Genomic DNA, 15,661 nt, shown 5'->3' on the forward strand with positions numbered 1-15,661 from the left:
TGTGATGATGGAATAGAGGCTTCAGGAATTCAACCAGCTGCACAAGAAAGGCCTTGGAGGATGATAGGTCCCATGGTTGTGTATTTTGCACAAAGCAAACCTCTGTGGCATCGACGTAATGCAGGGAAGTAGTGTAACAGGATTGACAGGAGTGAGATGATGAAAGACTGTCAAAGAGCTCAGTTTATAAATAAAAGTGAATTAGATTCTCAATAGAAATTCTCAGATACTCAGGTGTATCAAAGTGCTTAACAATCATCTAAATACTCTTCAACGTAGGCAAAGTTGAAGTTCATTATTCACAGAAAGATTTCATAAATATTGTAATAAATGAGCAGTAAATTTGATTCAGTGATATTGCCTGAGGTTTGAATATTGGCAAGCAGTTGTGAAGAGCCTTTGAAAAATGCAGAGGGGCCCTTCACTTGCAGTTTGCTTTGATATATAGAATAGTTTCCTGCAGTCTAACGTAACTACACTCAGTGACCACTTTTCTAGGTACCTGCTGAAGCTAATAAAGTGGCAACTGAGTGTATGTTTATGGCCGTCTGCTGCCGTAACCCACCCACACAACTGACTAGTTGCATCGTGGTCTGGTCTGGAAATCCCAATGCACAGGAAAGGAAAAGTCAACAGAAAGTTGTCAAAGCAGCCTAGTCAATAATAGGCAAAGCCATCCCCACCACTGAGTGAATTTACAAAGAGCACTGCCACAAGCAACATCTCAGACCCAACTATCCAGGCGATGCTCTCTTCTCACAACTATCATTGAGTAGAAGCCCTAGGTCACACACCACCAGATTCAGGAGTAGCTATTATCCTCAATCATTAGGCTCCTGAAGCGGTATGGATAACTTCACTCATCTCAACTCTGAACTGATTCAACAACCTACAGACTCACTTTCAAGTACTCTGCAATTGCTAAGGCTGTTGGTGAGAGTTAAAACTAGGACTTCTGGGGGCTGGGAATCAAACTGAAGAGACGGAGGAAGAGGCAGTTGGCTCACAAACAGAGAAAGCTTGGAGACAGTGCAAGAGGGAGGACAGACAGGTGATTGAGAAGGGACGCACACAGACCGATGGTTTGAGACGTGTTTATTTTAATGCAAGGAGAATTATCGACAAAGCGGATGAGCTTAGAGCGTGGATCAGTACTTGAAGCTATGATGTTGTGGCCATTACAGAGATTTGGATGGCTCAGGGGCAGGAACGGTTACTGCAAGTGTCAGGCTTTATATGTTTCAGAAAAGACAGGGAGGGAAGTAAAAGAGGTGGGGACTTGGCACTGTTGATCAGAGATAATGTCACAGCCGTAGAAAAGGAGGAAGACATGGAGAGATTGTCTACGGAGTCTCTGTGGGTGGAAGTTAGGAACAGGAAGGGGTCAAGTTTGTTAGGTGTGTTCAGGAAGGTTTCTTGACACAATATGCAGATAAGCCTACAAGAGGAGAGGATGTACTTGATCTGGTATTGGGAAATGAACCTGGTCAGGTGTCAGGTCTCTCAGTGGGAGAGCATTTTGGAGATAGTGATCACAATGCTATCTCCTTTACCATAGCATTGGAGAGGGATAGGGACAGACAAGTTAGGAAAGTATTTAATTGGAGTAAGGGGAAATATGAGGCTATAAGGCAGGAACTTGGGAGCATAAATTGGAAACAGACGTTCTCGGGGAAATGTACAGAAGAAATGTGGCAAATGTTCAGGGGATATTTGCATGGAGCTCTGCATAGGTATGTTCCAGTGAGACAGGGAAAGGATGGTAAGGTACAGGAACCGTGGTGTACAAATGCTGTTGTAAATCTAGTCAAGAAGAAGAGCTTTCGAAAGGTTCAAAAAACTAGGTAATGATAGTGATCTAGAAGATTATAAGGCCAGCAGGAAGGAGCTCAAGAAAGAAATTAGGAGAGTCAGAAGAGGCCATGAAAAGGCCTTGGTGGACAGGATTAAGGAAAACCCTAAGGCATTCAACAAGTATGTTGAGAGCAAAAGGATAAGACGTGAGAGAATAGGATCAATCAAGTGTGACTGTGGAAAAGTGTGTATGGACTGGAGGAGATAACAGAGGTACTTAATGAATACTTTCCTTCAGTATTCACTACAGAAAAGGATCTTGGCGATTGTAGGGATGACTTACAGTGGACTGAAAAGCTTGAGCATGTAGATATTAAGAAAAAGGATGTGCAGGAGCTTTTGGAAAACATCAATTTGGATATCTCACTGGTACCGGATGAGATTTGCCCCAGACTACTGTGGGAGGTGACGGAGGAGATTGCTGAGACTCTGGCAATGATCTTTGCATCATCAATGGAGATGGGAGAGGTTCTGGAGGATTGGAGGGTTGCAGATGTTGTTCCATTATTCAAGAAAGGGAATAGAGATAGTCCAGGAAATTATAGGTCAGTGAGTCTTACTTCAGTGATTGATAAGTTGATGGAGAAGATCCTGAGAGGCAGAATTTATGAATATTTGGAGAGGCATAATATGATTAGGAAGAGTCAGCATGGCTTTGTGAAAGGCAGGACATGCCTTACGAGACCGATTGAAATTTTTGAGGATGTGACTAATCACATTGATGATGGCAGAGCAGTAGATGCAGTGTATATGGATGTCAGCAAGACATTTGACAAGGTACCTACCGCATGCAAGGCTTATTGAGAAAGAAAGGAGGCATGGGATCCAAGGGGAAATTGCTTTGTGGATCCAGAACTGGCTTGCCCACAGAAGGCAAAGAGTGGTTGTAGGCGAGTTATATTCCGCATAGAGGTTGGTCACCAGTGCGGTGCCTCACAGATCTGTTCTGGGACCCGTTCTTTTGGTGGTTTTTATAAATGACCTGGATGAAGAAGTGGAGGAGTGGGTTAGTAGTTTGCTGATTACACAAAGGTTGGCGGTGTTGTGGATAATGTGGAGGGCTGTCAGAGGTTACAGCGGGACATTGATTGGATACAAAACTGAGCTGAGAAGTGGCAGATGGAGTTCAACCCAGATAAGTGTGAAGTGGTTCATTTTGGTAGGTCAAATATGATGACAGAATATAGTATCAGACTTTGGCAGTGTGGAGGATCAGAGGGATCTTGTGTTCTGAGTCCATAGGGCACTCAAGGCTGCTGCACAGGTTGACTCTGTGGTTAAGAAAGCATACGGTAAATTGGCTTTCAACAATTGTGGAACTGAGTTTAGGAACTGAGAGGAAATGTTGCAGCTATATAGGACCCTAGTCAGACCCCACTTGGAGTACTGTGCTCAGTTTTGGTTGCCTCACTACAGGAAGGATGTGGAAACCATAGAAAGGGTGCAGAGAAGATTTACAAGGGTGTTGCCTGGATTGGGGAGCATGCCTTATGAGAATAGGTTGAGTGAACTTGGCCTTTTTTCCTTGAAGCGACAGAGGATGAGAGGTGACCTGATAGCTGTGTATAAACTGATGAGAGGCATTGATCGTGTGGATAATCAGAGGCTTTTCCCCAGGACTGAAATGGCTAGCATGAGAAGGCACAGTTTTAAGGTGCTTGGAAGTAGGTACAGAGGAGATGTCAGGGGTAAGCTTTTTATGCAGAGACTGGTGAGTGCGTGGAATGGCTGCCAGCTACGGTGGTGGAGGCAGATAAGAAAAGGTCTTTTAAGAGACTCCTAGACAGGTATATGGAGCTCAGAAAAATAGAGGGTTATGGGTAACGCTAGGTAATTTCTCAGATAAGGACATGTTCGGCATAGCTGTAGGTTTTCTATACTTCTATCTTTCTATGTTTAACTCACTTTCTTAGTAGTTGTGAACTTCTCGCTATTCAGGACATTTACAAAGACAGGTGTGAAAAAAGGGCCCGTAGGATCATTGGGGACCCGAGTCACCCCAACCACAATGTATTCCAGGTGCTACAATCTGGGAAACAGTACCGCAGCATAAAAGCCAGGATCAACAGGCTCCAGGACAGCTTCTTCCACCAAGCCATCAGACTGATTAACTAACGCTGATTTTGTTACATTTACTGTTCTATTTTTTATAAATTAATATGATTGCACATTGCACATTTAGACGGAGATGTAACATAAAGATTTTTACTCCTCATGTATCTGAAGGATGCATGAAATGAAGTCAATTCAATTCAATTCAATATTATTTACTTATTTCTTTTATGCACAGTTTGTCTTCTTCTGTACATTGGTTGCTTGTCAGTCTTTATTATGTACAGTTTTCATAAATTCTATTGTATTTCTTTAATTTCCTGTAAATACTTGCAAGAAATTGAGTCCCAGGGTATATGGTGTTAATACCTTTAATATCTTTGATAACCAGAAGGTTATCAATTAACTTTTTTTTACTTTGAACATGAGAGGGGGTAATTTCAAAGGAGATGTGAGGGACATGTTTTTACACAGGGAGTGGAGGGTGCCTGGGGTGGTGGTAGAGAAAGAAACAGCACAGGCGTTTATGAGATATTTAGACAGACACATAAATGTGAGGAAATAGGAAGGATATGAACCTTGTGCAGGCAGATGAGATTAGTTTATGTTATGTATTGTACCTCCAGAAACTAATTGAAAGAAAAATATGGAGACAAGAAACATGCCTAATTAGTTTTTTTAGTGAGACGTTCACATACTGTATGATGTGGTGGCATAATGATAGATGTCATCATAGATGTCAAAGAATGTTTAATCAAACATGTTTACAAGATTACTCAAATATTACTAATGTATTAAATACACCATACTCCTCCTGCTTAGCTATAAACTCCAACTTAATACAGAATGCGCCTCACCTCAAGTATGTAAAATATTCCTCTCTAGTCATCTTACACAGCATATATACAGCATACTGTATAATACAACTACTATACAGACATAGACAGCATTGTAAATTTTAAATTGTCCCATTCAGACTGAAAGATTTAATCACTTGTGGAGGATTTCTTACTCTTGTGGAATAAGTTATCTCCTGACAAGGGGAGGCCACTCTGTTTGCCAGGTGAGACTTGTGCTTGTGAAGCAATTTCAGGTTCTTGTGTCTCTTCCATGGTGGTTGTAGGTGTTTGCTCTTGGACTGCAGGAAGTTGTTCTGAGAGCTCTGGACACCTTTCTTCTCTAACAATCCTCAACTGATCCATGTTTCATCTCCAGATAACATCAAACACAATCTCTTCTGTGTAGTAGGGTGGTCCAGTTCTGTCCGTAATCTTTCCAAGTATTCACTTTTGATTACCTCTTGTAGTATCTTGCCAAGAGTGAAACATTGAATCTCCTTGTTTGAGGAGCCCACAATTTGTCTCAGCTGTTTGGCCTGCTTATTCCTTCTGAGATTGGCTTTGAGGAGACGCAAGTGAGCTGCAGTAGGCGACCCAGGAACCACACATCCGGTGAGTTGTGGGCAGTGCTGCATTGCGATTAACAAGGAGGAAAATGGCGACCTTCTGTTTCAAAGTCTGTGCAGTGTTTTCTGCTCACAGTGCATTATTTAGACTCAGGGTAAAGCTTTCCTTCAAGTCATTTGTAGCTGGGCAGTATGGTGCAGATGTAATATAAGACCATAAGATAATAAGACACAGGAGCAGAATTAGGCTAATTGGCCCTTTGAGTCTGCTCCGCCATTCAATCATGGCTGATCCTTTTTATCCCTCCTCAGCTCCATTCGCCAGCCTTCTCATAGTAACTTCTGATGCAATGTCCAATCAAGAACCAATCAAGATCTGCCTTACATGTACCCAACGATTTAACCTCCACAGCTGCCTGTGCTAATAAATTTCACAAATTCACCAACATCTAGCTAGAGAAATTTCTCCACATCTCTGTTTTAAATGGACTCCCCTCTATGCTGAGGCTCTGTCCTCTTGTCCTAGATTCTCTCATCATGGGAAACATCCTTTCCATATCTACTCTGTCTGGGTATTTTAACATTTTTATAGGTTTCAATGAGATAGCCCCTCATCCTTCTAAATTCCAGCGAGTACAGACCCAGAGCCCTCAAATAGTCCTCATATGATTACCCTTTCATTCCTGGAATCATCATTGTGAACCTCCTTTGAACCCTCTACAATGCCAGTGCATGTTTAATTGGACGAGGAGCCCAAAACTGTTCACAACACTTAAGGTGAGGCCTCACCAGTGCCTTATAAAGCCTCAGCATCACATCCCTGCTCTTGTATTCTGGACCTCTTGAAATGAATGCCTGGCTCTTCCAGTTACCTCCTCGAAATGTTGGATTTGATCAGTAAGTCTTTCTTTTTTTCTTGCTTTCACTCTCAGTCTGAGCTGCCCAGTCCTTTTTTTTGTGTATTTTTCTTTAGTGGTTTTTTTATGTATATTAAAATTGTACAAGTTTCTTTATATTTTTTTCATGGAATAATAAGAGGAGAATTGATTATCTTATTCTTTATTACATACTTTTAATTTTGTCCTATGTATGATTGTGATAATGTTTATTTTACCTTTTATATGAATTGTTATTGATATAGATATTTGTGATAATTCCCCTCTTGTTCAGATATATATGTACTCTTTTTTTCAATTAATAAAAAGATTGAGAGAGAGAGAGAAAGAAAGAAAGAAAGAAAGAAAGAAAGAAAGAAAGAAAGAAAGAAAGAAAGAAAGAAAGAAAGATTGAGAGAGAGAGAGAAAGAAAGAAAGAAAGAAAGAAAGAAAGAAAGAAAGAAAGATTGAGAGAGAGAGAGAAAGAAAGAAAGAAAGATTGAGAGAGAGAGAAAGAAAGAAAGAAAGAAAGAAAGAAAGAAAGAAAGAAAGAAAGAAAGAAAGAAAGAAAGAAAGAAAGAAAGAAAGAAAGAAAGAAAGAAAGAAAGAAAGAAAGAAAGAAAGAAAGAAAGAAAGAAAGAAAGAAAGAAAGAAAGAAAGAAAGAAAGAAAGAAAGAAAGAAATGATTGCCTACATTGCATTTGCCTTTCTCACCACCAACTCTACCTGCAAGTTAATCTTTAGGGTTTTCTGCTCAAGGACTCCCAAGATCCTTTGCATCTTAGATTTTTGGATTTTCTTCCTGATAAGAAGATAATCTGCTCATTTATTTTTATTCCAAAGTGCATGTCCATGCATTTCCAAAATCGTATTTCATTTGCCAGTTTTTTGCCCATTCTCCTAATCTGTCTAAACCCTTCTGCAGCCTATCTGTTTTCTCAATGCTACCTGCCCCTTCACCAGTCTTCATATCATCTGCAAATTTAGTAACAAAGTCATCTATCCCATCATCTAACTCATTGTTATACAGCATAAAAAAAGTGGTCCCAACACGGACACCTGTGGAACACCACCAGTCACTAGCAGCCAACCAGAAAAGGATCCTTTCATTCCCACTCGCTGCCTCCTACCAATCAGCCAATGCTCTAACCTTGTTAGTAATTTCCTGTAATACCATGGGCTCTTAACTTGGTAAGCAGCCTCATGTTGACACCTTGTCAAAGGCCTTCTGAAACCTTAGATGTACAACATCCACTGCATCCCTTTTATCTATCCTACTTGCAATCTCCTCAAAGAATTCTAGCAGGTTTTACAGGCAGGATTTTCCCTTAAGGAAACCATGCTGACTTTGTCCTAACTTGTCCTGCGTCACCAAGTACTCCATAACCTCAGTCTTCTCAAATGACTCCCACATCTTCTCAACCAATAAGACCAGACTAACTGGTCTATAGTTTCCTTTCTGCTGCCTTCTTCTGGCAGTGACATTTGCTATTTTTCAGTCAGCTGGCAACATGCCAGAGTCCAATGTTTTTTTTGAAAGATCATTACTACTGCCTCCACAATTCTACTGTTACCTCTTTCAGAACTTTAGGGTGCAGTTATCTGGCACAGATGACTTATGTACACTTAGATCTTTCAACTTTTTGAGCACCTTCTCCCTTAGTAATAGTAACTGCTCTCACTTCTCTTCCCTCACACCCTTCAACATCTGGTGCACTGCTGGTGTCTTCCACAGTGATGACTGTTGCAAAATACTCATTTAGTTCATCTGCCATCTCTTTGGTCCCTGTTATTCTTTCTCCTGCCTCATTTTATAGTGGCCCTATATCCACTCTTGTCTCTCTATTACTCTTTACATACTTGAAAAAACTTTTACTATCCACTTCGATATTGTTTGCTAGCTTGATTTCATATTTCATCTTTTCCCTCCTAATGATTCCTTTAGTTGCTCTCTGTAGGTTTTTAAAAGCTTCCCAATCCTCTGTCTTGCCAGTAATTTTTGCTTTGTTGTATGCCCTCTCTTTTGCTTTTACATATGCTTTGACTTCCCTTGTCAACCACGGTTGTACTATTTTGCCATTTGAGTATTTATTTGTTACATTAATACATCTATCCTCCACCTTCCTCATTTTTCCCAGAAACTCACACCATTGTAGCTCTGCTGTCATCCCTACCAGAAGTTGCTTCCAATTTACTCTGACCAGCTCCTATCTCATACCACTGTAAATCTCAAGGCTATGGAGTCCTGTATCACTGTCATCATTATCACATCTTACATCAACCACATGCAGGTTAGTGCATTTTTTTTAAATTGCAACTTGACTTCTTAACTTCTAATCTTCCCTGTTCTGTCCATTTATTTTTGTCTGCCAGACACGTTCTTTGTATGTGACCAAATTTTGTTGTAATGAATGCAAGTTTTGGCTTTAAACCTGCTTTGGTCTGGTATATATGAGCCCTTGCCACAATGGGACACGATTTGTTTGGCCAGGCAGATTTCTGCTTAGGCGTTGCAATTTTGTTCGCACTCACTTTCATTCCTGACTGCAACTTATTTGTATCTTTGGCTGTTTTTTCCATTATAGAGTCATAGAAAAGCTCAGCACAGAAACAGGCACTTTGCCCCAGCTAGTTTGTGCTGATCCATTTAAAGTGCCTACTCCCATCGACTCGTACTGGGACTATAGCCCTCCATAGCTCCACCATCCATGTACCTACCCAAACTTCTCTAAAATGTTGAAATAGATCTTGCATGCACTACTTGAACTGACAGCTTGTCCACAGTCTCACAATACTCTGTGAAGAAGTTCCCCTTCATGGTTCCCCTAAATTTTTCACCTTTCACCCTTAAACCATGACCTCCAGTTATAGTCCCACCCAACCTCAATGGAAAAAGCCTGTTTGCACTTACCCTGTCTATATCCCTCATAATCTCATAATTTTGTATACGTCTAACAAATCTCCTCTCAATCTTCTATGTTACAAGAAATAAAGTCCTAATCTATTCAATCTTTCCATATAACTCAGGTCTTTCAGACCTGGCAACATTGTTGTAAATTTTCTCTACATTCTTTCAATCTTATTTACATCTTTCTGTAGGTAGGTGATGAAACTACAAGCAATACTTCAAATTAGGCCTCACCCATATCTTATACAACTTCAACATAATATCCCATCTCCAGTATTCAGTAGTTGGATTTATGAAACCCAATGTGCCAAAAGCTTTCTTTATGACCCTATCAACTTGTGGGACCACTTTCAATGAATTATGGACCTGTATTCCCAGATTGCATTGTTCTACTGCACTCCTCAGTGTCCTACCATTCCCTGTGTAAGACCTACCCCAGTTGGTCTACTGATGTGCAACACCTCACAGTCCTCTGCATTAAATTCCATCTACCATTTTTCAGCTCATTTTTCCTGTTAGTCTCGAGCCCACTGCAAGTCATGATAGCCAACTTCGCTGTCCACTACACCCCCAATCTTGGTGTCATCTGCAAATTTGCTGATGCAGTTAACCATGTTATCACCTAGATAGCTGATATAGATGACAAGTACAAAGGATCCAGCACCCATTCCTTCCTCAAAAAACTCCATGTTTGGTGCAACACAACATACCATGCATGAAACCATGCTGACTAACCTTAATCAGTCCATGTCTATTCAAATGTTCATATATCCAGTCCTTTAGAAGACCTTCCAATAACAAATAAACTCTTCTCAATATAGGTATCATTTTTAACTGATGTTTCAATGACAAACTCTGCTATCTTCATCAGGGATGATGCCTAGACAAGGTGAAACATCGTGAAGAGAGATTTTGGGGATTCTAGGATGAAAACCAAAAAACAGGACCTCCAGGGTAGTAATATCTGTATTGCTGACTGCCACGTGCCTGTGAGGGTGGGTGAATGCATGGCTGAGGAACTGGTGCAGGGTTCAGATTTATGGATCATTGGGATCTCTTCTCGGGAAGGTATGACCTATATAAAAGAGGCGGTTTACATCTAAACTAGATGGTATCCAATATCCTTCCAGACAGGTTGGCTAGAGCTGTTTGGGCAGGGGATGGGAAGCGGAGAGATAGTGCTGAAGATGAGACAGCTGGTTACAAACAGAGGCAATGTGTAGTGAGAAGAGACCATTAATAGGGCAAAATTGCAGTCAACAAAATATAAAGGGCAGACAAAATTGAAAAAGGTGAATACAGGCCTAAAGGTATTATGTTTGAGTTCACACAGAATAAGGTAGATGAGCTTGTAGCACAGTTATAGATTGGCAAGTGTGATGTTGTTGGCATCTCTGAATCATGGCTGAAAGAACATTATAGCTGGGAGCTTAATGTCCAAGGATACACATTGTGTGGAAATGTGCATCCAGGCAGGAAGGCAGAATTGCCCTGTTGGTAAAAAATGAAATCAAATCATTAGAAAGAGGTGACATGGAGCTGGAAGGTGTTAAATCATTATGGATACAGCCACAAAGATCCTGATGAGAATTGTACACAAAGCCCCTTTTTATGATCCCAGCTCCCTCCTTTGTGAGAATCGCAAAAGCACTAGTTGAGGGGGGGTCAGTAGACCCAGGAAGTGGGAGAGAGAGAGATGTGCCGAATACCGCGTTCCACCGGTATGCAAAATAAGGCGCCATTGGCTATTGTCTCATGGAGACCACGTGTAAAGCCCTCGGGCAAAGTGGGCTGGTTGAGAGAGAGATTGCATCATCCCAACCTGATTGACACCTGCGACCCCATGAGGAAGTATAAAGGAGGGTCTGGGGGGGACAACCCCTTCAGACGCACCAAGAAGACACAATAGCGATCCCGTCGTAGCGGGAAGCCATTTTGAAGGAAGCCACGTGCGTTAGATTCCGGGCCTGGAGTCTGTGGCTGGAATCACGGAAAACCGCTTTTAACTAACAACGGGGAAGCCCGCTCCCCTGATTCAACGGATTTGCTTCATAAAGACCCGGGCAAGTTTTCCTTTTCTCACCAATCTCTCTCTCTCTCCAACACGTGAAACCCAGCGGTTCCCAAAAGGCTGAAGCCTGCAGACCTCTGAGTGACTTTTATATTTCCAGCTGACAATATATTATCCCCTAGACAAACAATAGAACAATTTCTTAATGATGATTATTATTATACCCGCGCTTTAGATTGAGTATTGACGATGTATATTATCTGAATGTTTGTATTAACCTTACTTTTGTGCCCCTTTATAAATAAAAAACTTGAAAATAGTGCCATCAGACTTCAACGGACCTCTCTATCTTTGCTGGTAAGTGATCCAGTTATGGGATTTCGTAACAACTTGGGGTTTCTCGTCTCGGGATTTGACACCAAATTGGGAGGCCAGTGAATCGGGCTTGTAAGTCCAAACTTGAATCTGGTTACACAGGTAGCCAGACGGGAAACCAGCAAAGATGGACGTGGGTGAATTTATGAAAAACCCAACTGTGGGGGCACTAGAGGCCACCAAATCAGACTTGTTAAATTTGGGGAAGGGGTTGAACCTCACAGAAGTGAGGTCAATAAATGAAAAAGCAGGAGGTGCGAAGGGCCATAACCCAGTATTACATTGGGAAGAATGTGTTTGAAGCTGAGGTATTGGAAGATATCCCTGAAAAGGTACCAACAAGTGGGACAGCTCAGTTAGAGGTGGGGAAATTAAGGTTGGAACATGAAATTAAGGTAAAAGAGCTGGAAGCAGCTGAGAGAGAGAAAGAAAGGGCAGACAAAGAAAGGGAGCAGGCGTTCCACCTACAGGAGCTAGAGGTGAAACGGGACTATGAGCTCCAACTAAAGGGGTTAGAGGTGAAAAAGGAGCAGGACCAAGCTGAGAGGCAAAGACAGCATGAAATTCAGCTAAAAGAGCTAGAAGCAGCCAAGAAAGAGAAGGAACGGGCCGAGAAAGAGAAGGAAAAGGCCGAGAGAGAGCAGGACCAAGCAGAAAAGCAAAGAGAGTATGAGGAGAAAGAGAAACAGAGGAAACATGACTTGGAGATGGAGAAGATAAGGAACGAGCGAAGAGATCAAGGGTCAGACCGAGAGGAGCGGTTTGATGTTAGTCGGGCATTGAGGTTGGTCCCCCCGTTCGAGGAGACGGATGTTGATAGTTATTTCTTGCTTTTTGAAAAGGTGGCAGTGAATCAGCAGTGGCCCAGAGCACAGTGGGTGGTGTTGTTACAAAGTGTGTTACGAGGGAAAGCACAACGGGCATATGCAGCGTTGTCCATGGAAGGGGAAGGGAATTATGACCAAGTAAAGGAGGCCATTCTCTGGGGTTACGAGCTAGTACCTGAAGCCTATAGACAAAAGTTCAGAAATTTAAGGGAAGGGTGGAATCAAACGTATACCGAGCTAGCCCATGAGAAGGGTGTGCTCTTGGACCATTGGTGCACCGCGGAAAAGGTGGACGAGGATTATGGGCGTCTCAGGGAATTACTTTTGATTGAGGAAGTTAAAGGTTGTGTTCCGGAAGAGATCTGGATGTATTTGAATGAGAGGCTGAATAAGTCCATCTCAGAATTTGCTAGGTTCGCAGATGAATATGCCCTAACCCACAAGGCAAAGTTTTCCTCGACAAAAAGTTACCCAAGAGACCGTGGGAACGATCGAGAAAGTCCGCCAAGTGAGGCAGAGGTCCCACCGGGAACTAGTGGTAAGGGAGAGGAGATAGATCTGCCCTTAGTGAAGAGAAAGGTCCTAGAGGTAGGAAATAAAGATGAGAAACAGATAAGGCTGTTAAAAGGTCTAGAGTTGGACATGGATGATATGTCTGGTTTGGCAGAATTGTTTGAAGAACTTGAGAGTTCTAAAGGTGTTCCCGATAGTGAGATGAGGGCAGTCCTAGATGGAAAGGGTACCCTTGCCTTGAGGAAGTCTGCTGAAAAGGCCGAGGAGGTTGTTTCAGCTCGCAGGGTTGCGCCTTCCCTGGGTGGGAGCTGCCCAGAGAGTAACTGGGAGGATTGGGGGAAGTTAGAATTTGAAAATGGTACGGGTGTTGAAAGCCTGGAAGAGGCCAATGTCCTGTTTGAGTGTGTCCAAGACGGGGATGCACATGGTACTGAACCTGGTAACGGAGCTCAGGAAAAGTCTGAGGTATTTGATTCAGTTGAACGAAACGGCCGTCCTCGTGGGTCAGATAGACTTGGTTCAGTGGAAAAAGGGTTAACCTTGGTAACCGTGGGAAGTGTGAGTTCCCCGGTGTTTGTACTCGAAGGTGGGTTCAAAGTTAATGCAGACTTTAAGAGTGGGGGGATGAGGATCATTATTGAAGGAAACGGAAAGTCTGTAGTTCCAAATCAAATGAAGAAATCTTAAACCTGACAGATCGCTCACAGAGTGAGCCGGGAGATAACGGGGGCCCCCACTCTATTGTTATGCCAGGATGGGGTGTGAAGAGGCCGCATTCGAAATGCTACTTGAACTAAGAGTTCGAATTAAAAACCAATAGCCTGAAGGGTCCTGACAAAAGGGCTAGCCACCTGGGTAAAATTAAAGAATTGAGTGAAAAGGGTCTAAGTTTGGGTCATGGTGTTGATAAAATAACCCCGACGAACGAGGCGGGCGGGAGTTCACCACGCCAAATTACTCAAGTTCCCCACGGGGGGGGGGGGGGGGGGACTCGCCGGAAAAGAGGTGACGGTTAATGGGGATGCCATTTTTAAACAGCAAAGCAGGTTGTACGGGTTTGCGCCAAAGCCTGTGAATAATAAAGACAGCCCCTTTGGAGACCTGCCTGTTAAGTAAAATGACCGAAATGATTAGTATTCGCATAAACTTTTGTAGATGCACCTAAGCTAAGATCACACCTCCTTAGTTTTGTTGCTGAAGGAAAGAAAAAAAAATAGGTGGTTATTGAATTGAAGTCTGATGCTACAAGACTTTAGTACGGTACGCGATGTTAAGATATTAAAGAAAGGGACACTGTAATCGTTAACTGTTTAGATACTGACTTGAATGTATAATGGAAGTACTCTGTGAAAAGAAAAGCTTGTGTATTGTGTTAGATTCAAAAATCCTGTAAGACTCTGTATCACTCCATTTTAACTGCTGGTAAAAACGTTTTTTAAGAGGGGAGGTGTTATGATCCCAGCCCCCTCCTTTGTGAGAATCGCAAAAGCACTAGTTGAGGGGGGGTCAGTAGACCCAGGAAGTGGGAGAGAGACGTGCCGAATACCGCGTTCCACCGGGATGCAAAATAAGGTGACATTGGCTATTGTCTCATGGAGACCATGTGTAAAGCCCTTGGGCAAAGTGGGCTGGTTGAGAGAGAGACTGCATCATTCCATCCTGATTGACACTTGCGACCCTGTGAGGAAGTATAAAGGAGGGTCTGGGGGGGACAACCCCTTCAGATGCACCAAGAAGACATGATAGCGATCCCATCGTAGCGGGAAGCCATTTTGAAGGAAGCCACATGCGTTAGATTCCAGGCCTGGAGTCTATGGCTGGAATCAAGGAAAACTAACAACGGGGAAGCCCGCTCCCCTGATTCAACAGATTTGCTTCATAAAGACCCGGGCAAGTTTTCCTTTTCTCACCAATCTCTCTCTCTCTCCAACACGTGAAACCCAGCGGTTCCCAAAAGGCTGAAGCCTGCAGACCTCTGAGTGACTTTTATATTTCCAGCTGACAATATATTATCCCCTAGACAAATGATAGAACGATTTCTTAATGATGATTATTACTATATCCGTGCTTTAGATTGAGTATTGACAACTTATATTATCTGAATGTTTGTACTAACCTTACTTTTGTGCCCCTTTATAAATAAAAAACTTTTGAAAATAGTGCCATCAGACTTCAACGGACCTCTCTATCTTTGTTGGTAAGTGATCCAGTTACGGGATACATAACACCCTAAACAGTGTGAAGGATGTGGCCTACAAATTACAAAATGAGTTAGAAAATGCATGCCAAAAGGGCAAAGGTACAATAGTCATAGGAAAATTCAATATGAAGATTCATGCTGGATTCCAAGAGGCAAAATTTCTAGAATGCCTACCAGATGACTTTGTAGAGCAGCTCGTGGTTGAGCTTACTAAGGGATCAGCTATTCTGGATTGGGTGTTGTGCAGTAAACTGGAATTGATTAGAGAAATTAAGGAAAAGAACCCTCAGTGCAAGTGATCATAGTATTATCGAATTCATCCTGAAATTTGAGAAGGAGAAGCTGAAGTCAGATGTATCAGTATTACAGGGAAGTAAAGGGAATTAGAGACATGAGAGAGGAGTTGGCCAGAATTGATAGTAAAAGAACACTGGCAGAGCAACGACGGCTGGAATTTCTGGAAGAAATTTGGAAGGCACAGGATATATACATCCCAAAGAGGAAGAATTATTCTAAAGGTAAAATAACATGGCAAACAAGAGATGTCAACGCCTACATAAAGCCAAAGAGAGGACATATAATAGAACAAGCATTAGTGGGATGTTTTCGGATTGGGAAGCTTTCAAATACCAACAGAAAGC

General features: G+C 42.2%; 1 long non-coding RNA gene across 1 annotated transcript in view; it reads left to right on the top strand.

Moving 5' to 3' along the window:
• The window catches only part of LOC132405772 (uncharacterized), a 160,275-nt gene extending 151,734 nt beyond the window's left edge, over positions 1 to 8,541 (top strand). The window contains exon 3 of the long non-coding RNA XR_009515962.1: positions 8,325 to 8,541. This is a non-coding gene — a long non-coding RNA (uncharacterized LOC132405772). The remainder of the gene's footprint in view (positions 1 to 8,324) is intronic.
• The last annotated feature ends 7,120 nt before the right edge of the window (positions 8,542 to 15,661 follow it).

Source organism: Hypanus sabinus, chromosome 16 (assembly GCF_030144855.1).
Source record: "Hypanus sabinus isolate sHypSab1 chromosome 16, sHypSab1.hap1, whole genome shotgun sequence".
NCBI lineage: Eukaryota > Metazoa > Chordata > Chondrichthyes > Myliobatiformes > Dasyatidae > Hypanus > Hypanus sabinus.